The 15,073-nt window shown below is 44.2% G+C and overlaps 1 long non-coding RNA gene across 1 annotated transcript in view; it reads right to left on the bottom strand.

The window, feature by feature from the left end:
* Positions 1–7,796, bottom strand: part of LOC138294116 (uncharacterized) — a 237,243-nt gene extending 229,447 nt beyond the window's left edge. Inside the window, exon 1 of the long non-coding RNA XR_011203199.1 lies at positions 7,684–7,796. This is a non-coding gene — a long non-coding RNA (uncharacterized lncRNA). The remainder of the gene's footprint in view (positions 1–7,683) is intronic.
* Between the last annotated feature and the right edge of the window lie 7,277 nt (positions 7,797–15,073).

Genomic DNA, 15,073 nt, shown 5'->3' with positions numbered 1-15,073 from the left:
ATCCCTGCTCAGTGGTAAACTTCAGGAGGGTGGTCCATGATCAAGTATGCACTCGTTAGCCATTAGGGTGGTCTCTAGAATAGGAGGGCCCCCAACCACGGCCTAATGCTCCCCACCAAGGGGCCGATCAGTCTTTTTGCTCCCTTAGCGAGAAAGATTGAAGGCTTTCTCCTGATCTGCCCAACCTAGCAGGACAAAATGCCCATAAGGAGCAAAGGGATAAGCATAAAAACAATAATGGGTGGGGGCCATTTGTCATACCATTAGGTCACACCCAGACCCTAAAGCCCAAACATTCCTTTTTAGTTTCCCTAAAGGCAGAGTGGAGGCATTGCCCTAAATATGCCATCATCAAGGGTGCAGAAAGTACACTAAACATTACGGATTTTTAAAAAAAAGAATGGGAGGTTTGTGAACCAACCTGGAACATGTACACACTCTTCACTACTGGAGCTCAAATAGTCTTTCTGCCCCCTTGGAAGTCTATTTGGGGGGTATACCTAATCTCCCCTTCCCAGGGAGGGGCAGGAAGTGCATCACACAAGAGGAGCCATATCACAGAAAGTGTTCCCAGGATGCAATTGGCATATGTGCTGCTCCTTGCTCCCTGGGGCATAGATGCTTGGGCAGCCCCCTCTATGCTATGGGCTGTGTTGGTGGACTTACTTGGCCAGTTCAATCACAAGGGGTCACTCTCTCGTTTTCATGGGGCCAAGGGACATGAAGGAACACGTTGTCTTTGCACCCTAGCTCTATTACAGATACAGGTATAGAGGCAAAAAACATGTCAGAAGCCATACTGAATGTGTGACACAGAGGTGGTGAACAGTCTGCGTAATATCTGAAGACATTCATTTGGCGGGGTAGATGAGAGTACCAGGTCCCCCCTCGGCATCCAGCAGCAGGCAGGTGCAGTAGTACACTGTACCTATCTGCAGATGGTACTTCTTCCCTTCTTCAAAGAGAGGCCAGTTGTTGGACCTGTCAAGCTTAGGGTGGTCTGCCCCCAAACATTTTTACTGAACTTGTTTTTTCTGGCCTTAGTTCTCTGTGCACTTTACCACTGCAAACTAGTGCTAGTGGTTGGGTTCACTCCCCTAAACATGGCTTGATTGGTATATACACCTAAATGGCATATTTAATTTACTTAAAAGTCCCTATTAAAGTGCACTACATGTACCCAGGGCGTGTTAATCAAATACTACTAGTGGGCCTGTAGCACTGATAGTGTCACCCACGTAAGTAGCCCTTTAAAACATGTCCCAGGCTGCCACTTAAGCCTGAAAGGCGTGTCACACTGCCATGTTGTCTTGTCATTTAAAAATTCTTGCCAAGCCTTGAACTCTTCTTTTATTAGATATGTCATGCCTAAGGTAGGCCCTAGATAGAACATAGGGGAGGAAGCTGTGTAATTACAAGGTAGGCCATGTACTTTTAAGTCTGGTAGTGACATACACCCAAATTCGTTGTTCACTACTGTGAGGCCTACCCCTCTCATATTGCAACATTGAGGATTTCTTATTACATTTAATAAGTTGTAATTCCTGATTGGGAGGAGGTAGATCTGTCATATTTAGTACCCATGAAATTGTAATGACAAATCCTCTTTAGTGGTAAAGTTAGGTTTATTGTTATCAATCAGAATTCAATCAATCATAATTTGTAGAGCATGGCTTATCATCCAACGGGTTGTTCGGGTGCTTGAAAGCAATGAAAATGAGGGAAAAGAAAGGAGAAGGCATATGAAAGATGAGAGAAATAGCAAGGAGAAAGCAATGAAAACGAGGGAAAAGCAAAAGAGAAGGCACACAAAAAAATGAGGGCAAAAGCAAGGAGAAAGAAATAAAAAAAAAAAATAGGGGAAAAGCAAGAAGACAGGAACAAGAGCATTGCAGCAGCACAAAGAGTTGGGCCTGGGACCTGCTCAATGGGGTTGTGCTGTGGCCTCCATAACGTAGGGCCTGAGAGGAGGGAGGGGAGCTGGTAGGCGAGGCTGGGCGGGATGTGGGAAATAACAGGTGGCAGGCAGGAGCGGCAATGAGGGATAAAGCTGTGAGAACAAGGGAAAAGCAAAAAGGCAGCACACAAAAAACAGGAGGGAAAAGCAGTGAAAATGAGAAAAGCAAGGAGAGGTCACACAAGAAAACGGGGAGAAAGCAAGGAGAAAGCGATGAAAACTAAAGAAAAGCAAGGAAAAGACACAAAAAACAGGGGAAAAAGCAGTAAGAAATCAGTGAGAATGAGGGAAAAGCAAGGAGAAAGCAATCAAAAAATGAGGGCGAAGCAAGGAGAAAGCACTAAAAATGAGGGAAAAGCAAAGAGAAGGCATTCAAAAAACATGGAAGAAAGCAAGGAGAACACAGGATCAAATTGCAATGCAGAGCACTTGGAGAGCTGGGCCTTGAACCTATTACAATTTTGAAAATCCTGTTCTTAGACCTGAACTGTATGCCTGCAGGCTGTTTCCGATCACTTGTCTTGAGAGGATCACAAATGGGCTTTGTGTATTCCCCATAGGCAGCTACATACGATGGGAGCTTAGGTGTGACTTGATGGTCCCTGATGGGACATCAGCACAGGATGGGAGGGGGAGGCTGGCCAGTCTCACACTTACACCTGAATAAGCTGTACCCTGTCCCTACACAAAGGGGTACATGCACACCTCTAGTGAGTCTAGAACGAACCAGGGCAGGGAGGGAAGACATCTGTGCACTTCTAAGACTCCTTTGAAGTCCCACCCACTCCAAAGACACCGCTGGGTATAAGAACTGGACCTCTAACCCTACCACTTTAGTACACTTCTGGACCTGTGGATACTCTGCCAGGAAGAAGGACTGCTGTGCCGCTCAAGTACTGCCGCTCTGCTCTACTATTGCTCTGGAAAAATTGCCTTCTAGCTGTGCTGACCTACTGTCCTCCTTACCTGAGCGAGAAGGACTGGACTCACATCCCTTAAACCCAGAACCCAGAGTGACTGCAAGGGCCAGCTGACTGGTCTCCTGTTTTCTGAAGTCACAGGGACATCATGATTGGAACATTTGTCTTTTTTTTTTTTAAACAGAATACGGTAGGGGCTGCTTTATTCTGTCATCAGGCTGAAGACCCCTCTGGGAGACCCCTGGAGCCCAGAACCCAAATATTGCAGCTATCCCCATAGCAAAGGAGACATAATGTACATTTCTTTGGATTTAATATTGATATATGGGTTGCAGAGAGCATGTAAACCCACCCCCCATTCTGTCTCCCCTAGAGACCAGAAAGACTATCTGGCGTTCGGCAGTAGAGCTTGATGCCAAGACAGATCAACACCCCACACCATGAAAACTTGGGCCCTTCAATCTGCCCTTTAAGAAGGCAGAAAGATTGGCAAGTGCCCAGTGATAGAGCTGATTATCAGTGTCACAATGGACAAACCTGCACCCCATTCGGTTTCTCTCCTTTGTTCCCTGGTGGTCTGGTGGGCTTTCTGCCACCTCTGGGATGAGCAGGTGGGGGTTAACACCCTATTTACCCATAAAGAGGGACAAAAGGTCCACTAGACCACCACAGAAAAACTGAAGAAATGCTATGGGTGTGAGAGAGTAGACCCTTGAATTCCTCCAGTGACTACATTGATCATCAAGATATTAACATCTCGTTAGCTCTCATTGTACCAACGAGGCTGCTGGATTTGGTCGGCAGCATCACCTGAATTGTGGGGAACTGGGTCCAATCCCACATCATGTGACGGATGTCATCGTACTCTGTTTCTGCCCAGCTAGCAACACCTAATCCTTGCTCAAGATTAGTGATGATTTGTGGTGACTGGGCGCATGACATAGTGACTTCTCAGGGAAATTGCGGTGGATCAGATCTCATCCTTTTCTCTCTGTTACATTCATATCACACATGCAAAGACAAAAAGAGGCAGGAAATGGTTCAATAAGATTTATTGAAGCAGCTGCGCCTTGGATAAAATAACATGAAATGCAATAATTAGGATGATGAAACATACTAGAAGCAAAATGGTGAAAAGAAAAGTGAAACACAAGAAAAGTCCCACAATACTGTCACTATGCATGATATACAGGGAGTGCAGAATTATTAGGCAAATGAGTATTTTGACCACCTCATCCTCTTTATGCATGTTGTCTTACTCCAAGCTGTATAGGCTCGAAAGCCTACTACCAATTAAGCATATTAGGTGATGTGCATCTCTGTAATGAGAAGGGGTGTGGTCTAATGACAACACCCTATATCAGGTGTGCATAATTATTAGGCAACTTCCTTTCCTTTGGCAAAATGGGTCAAAAGAAGGACTTGACAGGCTCAGAAAAGTCAAAAATAGTGAGATATCTTGCAGAGGGATGCAGCACTCTTAAAATTGCAAAGCTTCTGAAGCGTGATCATCGAACAATCAAGCGTTTCATTCAAAATAGTCAACAGGGTCGCAAGAAGCGTGTGGAAAAACCAAGGCGCAAAATAACTGCCCATGAACTGAGAAAAGTCAAGCATGCAGCTGCCACGATGCCACTTGCCACCAGTTTGGCCATATTTCAGAGCTGCAACATCACTGGAGTGCCCAAAAGCACAAGGTGTGCAATACTCAGAGACATGGCCAAGGTAAGAAAGGCTGAAAGACGATCACCACTGAACAAGACACACAAGCTGAAACGTCAAGACTGGGCCAAGAAATATCTCAAGACTGATTTTTCATAGGTTTTATGGACTGATGAAATGAGAGTGAGTCTTGATAGGCCAGATGGATGGGCCCGTGGCTGGATTGGTAAAGGGCAGAGAGCTCCAGTCCGACTCAGACGCCAGCAAGGTGGAGGTGGAGTACTGGTTTGGGCTGGTATCATCAAAGATGAGCTTGTGGGGCCTTTTCGGGTTGAGGATGGAGTCAAGCTCAACTCCCAGTCCTACTGCCAGTTCCTGGAAGACACCTTCTTCAAGCAGTGGTACAGGAAGAAGTCTGCATCCTTCAAGAAAAACATGATTTTCATGCAGGACAATGCTCCATCACACGCGTCCAAGTACTCCACAGCGTGGCTGGCAAGAAAGGGTATAAAAGAAGGAAATCTAATGACATGGCCTCCTTGTTCACCTGATCTGAACCCCATTGAGAACCTGTGGTCCATCATCAAATGTGAGATTTACAAGGAGGGAAAACAGTACACCTCTCTGAACAGTGTCTGGGAGGCTGTGGTTGCTGCTGCACGCAATGTTGATGGTGAACAGATCAAAACACTGACAGAATCCATGGATGGCAGGCTTTTGAGTGTCCTTGCAAAGAAAGGTGGCTATATTGGTCACTGATTTTTTTTTGTTTTGTTTTTGAATGTCAGAAATGTATATTTGTGAATGTTGAGATGTTATATTGGTTTCACTGGTAATAATAAATAATTGAAATGGGTATATATTTTTTTTTGTTGAGTTGCCTAATAATTATGCACAGTAATAGTCACCTGCACACACAGATATCCCCCTAACATAGCTAAAACTAAAAACAAACTAAAAACTACTTCCAAAAATATTCAGCTTTGATATTCATGAGTTTTTTTGGGTTCATTGAGAACATGGTTGTTGTTCAATAATAAAATGAATCCTCAAAAATACAACTTGCCTAATAATTCTGCACTCCCTGTACGTGATTCCTACCTATGCTACTAATGTTCTATGTTAGACCATAGTAGGATAAGCCCTCATCCACCCTTTAGGATCCCCCCCCAGATGACACCATCCCCCATACCGGAGTATGATAGTAGCGGAGAAGCCTGTTATCTTTAGATACACAATCCCCATATAGGACAGGAAACCGGTGGTCTCAGCGAGCAGTTGTAAATGAAGTCAGACAGCATGTAGTGGTGGTTGTCTAGCTGGCACCTCCCTCTAATGTGCATGGGACGGGGAAATTATTTTATAATGAAACTCATGTTCTGAAAAAGTGTCCCACCTACAAATGTGTGTATTTCTGTGACTGTTAGAGACGCAGTGTACCGCTTGTGCCGACAATCCTATCTTGCTGGAGCCTTGAAGAAAGTACAGGGTGAAAGAATGTTTTGCTAAGAAATGTAATGCTTTCCTAGGTGAAAGGACAACACGATAAAGGAAAATAAAACACCACCGCAAATGTGGCCTATTCTGAAAGAATAAAATAAAATTGAAAGTTACTAGGCTAAAGGGCACAAGCAGCAGGCCTAGTTGCTAAAATAGCGTGCTCAGAGGCATCACTAAAATGGCTCCACAACAGAGGATCCTGGGTTGGGATAAGAGGTTAACCGAATAGGTGACATTATGAGTAGGAATGATGCTAAAAGAAGTGACGGCAATTGAGGGGTTTCATAAATGGGACATACCTGGAATCACCTCCCTTGGAGATGTTATGGTTGAACAGTATTTAAGTCCTATCATGACCTCCAAATTGAATATGATTTGCCTCAAAGCCAGTTTTATCACTTCCTACAATTGTGACATGCAATAACAAGATACCTATCAGAACTTGATGACATTCCAAAACTTAACTCTCTGGAAGTGAAGCCACATACGGGTGAATTAGTAGACCACAAAGTAACTTACATCTGTTACTCTTTAGTAAACAATATATCATACTCCTTTGATACACTATTTGGATGGGGAATGGGACTTCAGTTCTCTCAATAATGAGGAGTGGGGAGAGGCAATAGCATCTCCGAGGGACTTGGCTAAACCATCTAGGTTTTTGCTTCTCCCATTGAAATATCTAGAGGCAAAATATCACATGGGGTTGATTGTAGAAGATGACTACACCCTCCCTCACCTGCCTTCATTGCTCCTCAATATAGGGATGCAAAGTACCCAGACTGTTGGGAGGCAGTATTTCTTCCTGCCTGGGATCTGTGTTAGGATCGATAATACAGCCTGAATCACAGCTAGTTATCTTACATATAAATATTGATTTTGATAATGACAGATACAAAATAGCCCTGCTTTGGTTAGGGCTTGTGGTGGTGAAAAGAGACATTCTCACCAAACAAAGTTGTGCCCTCCCCTCCCCCCATCAGTGAAGGAGTGGTGGAGAGGGTTTGATCTCTGCATGAGCATGGAGAAGACGGTCATGCCCTCAAGGACCACAACCCTTAAATCATACACTGCTTTCGAGGGGACGGGGGCTTGGGATAAAACAAGAAAGTATAGGCTTGCATCACTGGGCCTGCTCTGCTGCCTTGTCCAACTGTGTTGGAGGGTCTGTACTCCTAGGACTTTATAGTGTTGGTGCGGGTGCAGTGCATTAGAAACAACAAGAGTTGTTTACAATCAGTTCTCAATATATGGTGTTTAATCAGTTATTTACAATAACATCACTTACAGGCTTCATCAGAAATAATGCTGTACAGCAGGTATAGTTCAGAAGTAAGCTGGAGTTATTAGCACTCTCAAAAATGTCCAAACATGCAATGGTCAGTTCAAACTCAAATGTGTAGATTGTTCACTCATAGTCTTTCCATGTTCTTGATACAAAATTTGTCAAAAAATATGGATGTAAAGACATTAATTTCTGAGGCAATTAAAGTTTCGATCTCCCACCAGTTGAAGCGTCCGGAGCACTAGGACTTTTAGAAATGTAGAAATAAATAATGCCTGATTTCCAAGAATGGGTTTTCACGTTCAAAGAAATCAGTCTTGGTTAACCTCAAATTTATCTATGGATTATTGTGCACTAACCTGAGGATCAGGTACTTAGCTTTGCCTCAACTGGAATCCGGAGGAAGACTGAAGACAATGGTGCAAGAAGTCTAGGAGGAGGTGAAATTGTATCTCTGGACGTGAAGACACTGGAAATGGAGTCAGGATCATGGGATCAACAGGAAGTCTTGGAAGACTAGAGCAATGAAGGGTTCTGGGTGGCTCAGAAGGTGAGTGCAGGGAAGATGCTTGTGCAGGACTGGAACGAGGCCAAGCCCCACTGAAAGGTCAGACAGGCTATTTATACCTAATGGGAGAAACTGTTCCAGAAGGGCAAGTGGCTCACATGGAAATCCAGAAAGTTCCAAAGGAAACCTAGGATAGAGCACATGTTAAAATAACGGATGTGACCTTTGCTGATGGCAGGTGCAAGTGACGGTTGGAATTAATTAACCATGGCAGGCAGAGCCAAAGAGCATTACCCGTTGAAGTCAATAAGTCACAACAGTTGCACCAATATCTAAGGAAGGTAGAACAAATAAGCATAAATGGTTACATTCAATAGCTTATGGCAAATGGAACTAATTAACCAGGAAACACATGTATCTTTTATAAGAGTGCAAACATAGGGAACAACGGTACAAGAGTTTCAAGGGGGTGTACAGCTCTGGGAGGGGGACCATGGGTTGCAGGAGACTGAGGTACCACAGGGGAAAGACAACATTATCCCTGTGCACAAAGCCCACATTACAGAGGGTACACAAGGGGGTCATAACAAAGATATATTGCTAGAGACTGACCTCAGAAGCACACAAAAATATAGGAGGCCTGTGGTTGACCCAAAAGAATGTTAGACTAGGAAACAAGAAGGTACACGAATTGAGAGCTACATTCATGGAGTTGGGGAATCTTATCATAAAAAGGAGAATCATGAGCATACTGTGGATTGGTAATAAGATGTGTAATGGACCGAGGTTGGGGAGGAAAGGGCAGGGTGACTTGTTTTTTTCCTTTCCTTTTATGTTCTTCTTTTTCTGTAAAGATGTTGATTTTTCATACAGAATATAATGTGCTATGAAGAAAAAGAATGGGGTGGGCAATCTATCTAGGTATTGAGTAGACCTGCAATTACTCAAGCCCAGGAGACTTTTTTCTGTCTCTTTTGGGAGGCAGACTGGGGCATTAACCTACAACTGTCAGAAAAGGAAGAAAACTCACCAGAGTACCAGGGACAAAATTGAGAAAGCGATGGGGTGGAGCATCGAAACATCTTAGCATCAGGCCCCATCACCAGACATTGCTTCTGCCATCAAGGAGAAGCAGAATGGGTGTTTTACTTCTTCTCTGCCAGTCCATATGTCAAAGTCGTATTCAAGGAAATTATGCCATACTATGATTTTCCATGAGGAATGGCTGAATTGTTTGGGTCTGTGTGTGCAAGCACCAAATGACCCTATAAAACAGGCATTTCTGAAACAGAGACCCAAGGGAATCCAAGAGGGAGTAACTTGCATGGATCACAGAACATTTTCTTATCTGAAATGCCCTGCAAATGTTGGAAATATGCTTAAAACACGCAACATCCTAGCTTGTCAAGGGGATTGGCTTCGAAATTTCATCCAGGGAAACCTACCAACCCTCTGCATTCTGAAACCCAAAGACCCAGAAGAATCTAGAGAGGTGTGACTTATGTGGATCTCAGCAAAAATTCTTATGCTGTTGACATCAAAGTAGGGGTCAAGAAACACAGTTATCCAATATTTATGTTACAAAACTCTTGGACACTTTCAGCCAAAGACCAAAGTCCCACCCTGTATCCCTACATTTCCCTAGAAAACTCAGCACCTCACAAGTGCAGGTGGGCTTAACACACATCATAGGAACTGACCAAAACTATAACCATTTGAGGGCCATATTGACACTATGTTGTCGTCAGACATTCCACATTGTGTCAGGTTCCTGTTGCAGGGGAAGTGGAGCAACCTTCCCTCACAAAAACATGGGAACATTCTGTATTTTTCAAACAAGATTTGACATCTATAGCTGACTCTTGTAAGAAAAAGAAGTTCGCTCCACACAAACTAAACCATACTGAACTCCCCCTAGTATCTAGTTTTCAGAAACGTCAGGGGCAGGTACGTTTCCTTAGGCAAAAGCCAACCCAAAGCCCAAATACCACCAGTTCTCACACCCACATAATGACAGAAGTGCAACACAAGAATCTTGATATATTTTAGGAACTTATTGCAGGCAACAGAGCCACCTAAACGTGAGGTACAGTATTTATTGAAAGTTGTGTCACAAATGCTTTACTATTCTGCGTTCTCATTATCAATTGAATTATTTAACATTTTTGGCAGGTGCATAACACAAAATGATGGGCCTCCGAAGGATGTGATAAGGTGGCCATAAGCTTCCCATTTCTCACAGATACTCACTGGCCTTGAGTTCACTATGGGCTCTCCAAAGCACCTGAAATTATGGTTAATCACAAATTCCGGGTGGTAAAATAGCCCCTATTACAAAAAAATCAAGTTTTGTCCAGATTTAAAAAAAAATGCATACATTTCCTTCAGATCTGTTTTTTTAATCATATAGATTTTACTGTGCGAACAGGGATTTACCTTACATGTTTTTGGACAACATACAAACATTATGTATCTGACAGATGTAACCGTACATTTTTGTAGACTGTGCAAACATTTCTGATGAAAATTTCAGATGAAAATATGGTCAGCTTTTCTATTTATTCCTACTTATTTTCACGTATTTTTTCATTTCAACAATCCGTTTATTTTGGGAAAATCAAGAGGGATCTGTACGAATGACCTTTTGCTGAATTTAGAAAGTTTGTCTAGTTTTCTGCAGTGAAAAGCTTTCCAAGTACATCCATGAATTCATATTGGTTTCCCCAAAAAAATATAAGTCGCTAGAAAGAGCAAAAAAATAGGAAGACATTTTGCCAAATCTTGGCATTTGCTTGGTTATCGCCAACGACAAACCCTGGACATCTTTACAATCCAAACATGTGGGGAGAAAAGGATACAAATTTGGCCTAGATATCTTTTGTGAAAATACAATTTTGAAGCTTTAAGCACAAACTGCCCCAGCATTAGAAAAGGACTGAGGGGCATATTTACAAGCCCCTGGCACTGCCCTGGAATCATTTTGTTTATGATAAGGCGGCATTAAATTTACAAAGTGGTGTAATGCAAGCATCACGCCACTTTTTAACCCCTTGCGCTACATTAAGCCTGCGCCAGGCATAATGTATGTAAAGGGAGAGTTCCTCCGTTGTGAAATTTATGAGATTTCACTGCACCATTTTTCCAGTCATTTTTATTGCCTGCCCAAGGCAGGCATTAAAGTGACGCTTCCACTGCTTCCAATGGGCCTCCCCACGCATTGTTGGACTAGCACCATCATTTTTGCCACTAGTCAACCAATGCGCCACAACAGCATCAAAAATGTTGACGCTATTGTGTTAACGTGTGCCATGGTGCGCTGTACTGTAAATACGCTGCTACCGTTGTGATGTTAGGAGGTTGTGGGGGGAGGGGGGTGGGGAACAAGAAAAGTGCTGCCTCATAGCTGATGCACCACTTTCTTGTTAAAATGCCCCTGCATACTGGGGCAGGAAATTCCCATCACTTAAGGAGTTAACACCGTGGCAGTAAATAATTCCTCAAGATAATTTTGTGAGCAGGCTGCACCAAATCAAGGGAACACTCCATACTGGAGCTTGCTTAGTTCAGCTCCACACAGCACTTCTAATCGCTAGCAGTAATTTGCGGGAATTTTATTGGCCAATTAGCTACAAACCCCTCGGTAACTAAGTTCCAAAGCCTTTGTCGATCCTATTCTCAATGACCCTTTCCAAATCTGTCCAAGCCAGCTTAATGGATTCTCTTTTCTTTCTTCTTATCAGTTGCTTACACTCCTTTGGATGCTGTTAAAAAATACCTTTGTTTTTATCGACTCTTTAATTTAACATAGACCCGAGGAACTTTCTTAGCAACTTCCTTTCTTGTCTGCTTTCGGAATTATACCATTTGTTCAAAACTCTAAAGCATCTTGCCTAGGGGATACAGTCATTAACTTATAAACCTTCGTTATTCTGTTTTTCACATCAAGATCATCCAGGGATGCACAATCACCTGCATTCTGAAAACATATCTTCTTCCCAATTCTACACGTTTTCGCCCTAAAAGGTCATACATGAACTGTGAGTCGTTCCGAAAGGATAAGACAGTACAGATGAGGCAATTTTCGCTGCCATTGCAGGACAAAACATCAAAACTTAAGATACCTAAAAATCATCAGCATTTTACCATACATGTAAACAATTGAATGCCTTTCATTACTCTTATATTTTTTTTCTGGTTGGTTGTTTCTCGATTAAGCAGCACTTTAACATATTAAGCCTCAAATTATTCAGGCACTGTCTGTAAATCAGTCTATGCAGTTGTCTTTAAAATCCTAACTACAATACAATCTGATCCAATACAAAAGCTGTCCAATTTATGACAGTTTTCAATAATCTTTACATTTAAGTCTCCTCCCAGAACAACTACAGCTTTGGCATGCATGTCACACAACTTTCTTACATGACCTAAGGCCTAGAGTCATGATATACATATTTACAGGTGATAATCTCTTCATCAGCGAGCAGTTCTTCACTTGTAATAATACAATCAAGGTATTCTGAGAGTCGGATCCTATCCTAGGAGCTTTACATTTTACTTTATTGCTAATGAAAGGTGCTAAATCCTCAGAAGCACTTTCTTTGGATTTACCTATTGTAGGTATTGTAAGGTCAACTAACGTGGGTGTGGTCACCCACGGGGTCTCCTGAAACATCAATATACAACATTCTGTTACCTGGCTTATCCTCAATGTCATTAGTCCTACCGAATATGTTCCATAAAATGATGCAGATTATTCCCCGTGATCAATTGATGTCAGGGGCAGATTTGGTAATGATTTGGAGTCAGATGGGCATGATCAGACCTGTGGCTCCCCCCTTTTCTCGCAGATTTACCACCTAGTCGATCATGAGATTTAAGCAGATTCCCTATTGTGATAGTAACATTACCCCAAGCTACGGAAACTCTTGTGTTGGAAGAAGGTGGCATCCTGTTGACTTAATCTGCTACACAGGAAATCTAAAATTTGATTGAGAATTCTGAGTGGAAGTGTAGGAAAGTACCATCTTGCCTTGCATGTTACCCCCATTTTCACTGTATATATGTTGTTTTAGTTGTATGTGTCACTGGGACCCTGTTCACCAGGGCCCCAGTGCTCATAAGTGTGCCTGAATGTGTTACCTGTGTAGTGACTAACTGTCTCACTGAGGCTCTGCTAATCAGAACCTCAGTGGTTATGCTCTCTCATTTCTTTCAAATTGTCACTAACAGGCTAGTTACCAATTTACATTGGCTTACTGGAACACCCTTATAATTCCCTAGTATATGGTACTGAGGTACCCAGGGTATTGGGGTTCCAGGAGATCCCTATGGGCTGCAGCATTTCTTTTGCCACCTATAGGGAGCTCTGACAATTCTTACACAGGCCTGCCACTGCAGCCTGAGTGAAATAACGTCCACGTTATTTCACAGCCATTTTACACTGCACTTAAGTAACTTATAAGTCACCTATATGTCTAACCTTTACCTGGTAAAGGTTAGGTGCAAAGTTACTTAGTGTGAGGGCACCCTGGCACTAGCCAAGGTGCCCCCACATTGTTCAGGGCCAATTCCCCGGACTTTGTGAGTGCGGGGACACCATTACACGCGTGCACTACATATAGGTCACTACCTATATGTAGCTTCACAATGGTAACTCCGAATATGGCCATGTAACATGTCTATGATCATGGAATTGCCCCCTCTATGCCATCCTGGCATAGTTGGCACAATTCCATGATCCCAGTGGTCTGTAGCACAGTCCCTGATACTGCCAAACTGCCCTTCCTGGGGTTTCACTGCAGCTGCTGCCAACCCCTCAGACAGGCATCTGCCCTCCTGGGGTCCAGACAGGCCTGGCCCAGGATGGCAGAACAAAGGACTTCCTCTGAGAGAGGGTGTTACACCCTCTCCCTTTGGAAAATGGTGTGAAGGCAGGGGAGGAGTAGCCTCCCCCAGCCTCTGGAAATGCTTTCTTGGGCACAGATGTGCCCAATTCTGCATAAGCCAGTCTACACCGGTTCAGGGGACCCCTTAGCCCTGCTCTGGCGCGAAACTGGACAAAGGAAAGGGGAGTGACCACTCCCCTGACCTGCACCTCCCCTGGGAGGTGTCCAGAGCTCCTCCAGAGTGCTCCAGACCTCTGCCATCTTGGAAACAGAGGTGCTGCTGGCACACTGGACTGCTCTGAGTGGCCAGTGCCACCAGGTGACGTCAGAGACTCCTTCGGATAGGCTCCTTCAGGTGTTGCTAGCCTATCCTCTCTCCTAGGTAGCCAAACCCTCTTTTCTGGCTATTTAGGGTCTCTGTCTCTGGGGAAACTTTAGATAACGAATGCAAGAGCTCATCAGAGTTCCTCTGCATCTCTCTCTTCACCTTCTGCCAAGGAATCGACTGCTGACCGCGCTGGAAGCCTGCAAACCTGCAACATAGTAGCAAAGACGACTACTGCAACTCTGTAACGCTGATCCTGCCGCATTCTCGACTGTTTTCCTGGTGGTGTATGCTGTGGGGGTAGTCTGCCTCCTCTCTGCACTAGAAGCTCCGAAGAAATCTCCTGTGGGTCGACGGAATCTTCCCCCTGCAACCGCAGGCACCAAAAAGCTGCATTACCGGTCCCTTGGGTCTCCTCTCAGCACGACGAGTGAGGTCCCTCGAATCCAGCAACTCTGTCCAAGTGACTCCCACAGTCCAGTGACTCTTCAGTCCAAGTTTGGTGGAGGTAAGTCCTTGCCTCACCGCGCTAGACTGCATTGCTGGGAACCGCGACTTTTGCAGCTACTCCGGCCCCTGTGCGCTTCCGGCGGAAATCCTTTGTGCACAGCCAAGCCTGGGTCCACGGCACTCTAACCTGCATTGCACGACTTTCTAAGTTGGTCTCCGGCGATGTGGGACTCCTTTGTGCGACTTCGGGTGAGCACCGTTTCACGCATCCTCGTAGTGCCTGTTTCTGGCACTTCTCCGGGTGCTACCTGCTGCTAAGAGGGCTCCTTGTCTTGCTCGACGTCCCCTCTACCTCCTGGTCCAATTTGCGACCTCCTGGGCCACAGCAGCATCCAAAAACGTTAACCGCACGATTTGCAGCTAGCAAGGCTTGTTGGCGTTCTTTCAGCGGGAAAACACTTCTGCACGACTCTCCACGGCGAGAGGGATCCGTCCACCAAAGGGGAAGTCTCTAGCCCTTTTCGTTCCTGCAGAAACCTCAGCTTCTTCTGTCCAGTAGAAGCTTCTTTGCACCCACAGCT

This window comes from Pleurodeles waltl, chromosome 4_2, assembly GCF_031143425.1.
Source record: "Pleurodeles waltl isolate 20211129_DDA chromosome 4_2, aPleWal1.hap1.20221129, whole genome shotgun sequence".
In the NCBI taxonomy this organism is placed as follows: domain Eukaryota; kingdom Metazoa; phylum Chordata; class Amphibia; order Caudata; family Salamandridae; genus Pleurodeles; species Pleurodeles waltl.
The sequence above is the reverse complement of the archived record's forward strand: the minus strand, read 5'-3'. Positions and strand labels throughout refer to the sequence as shown.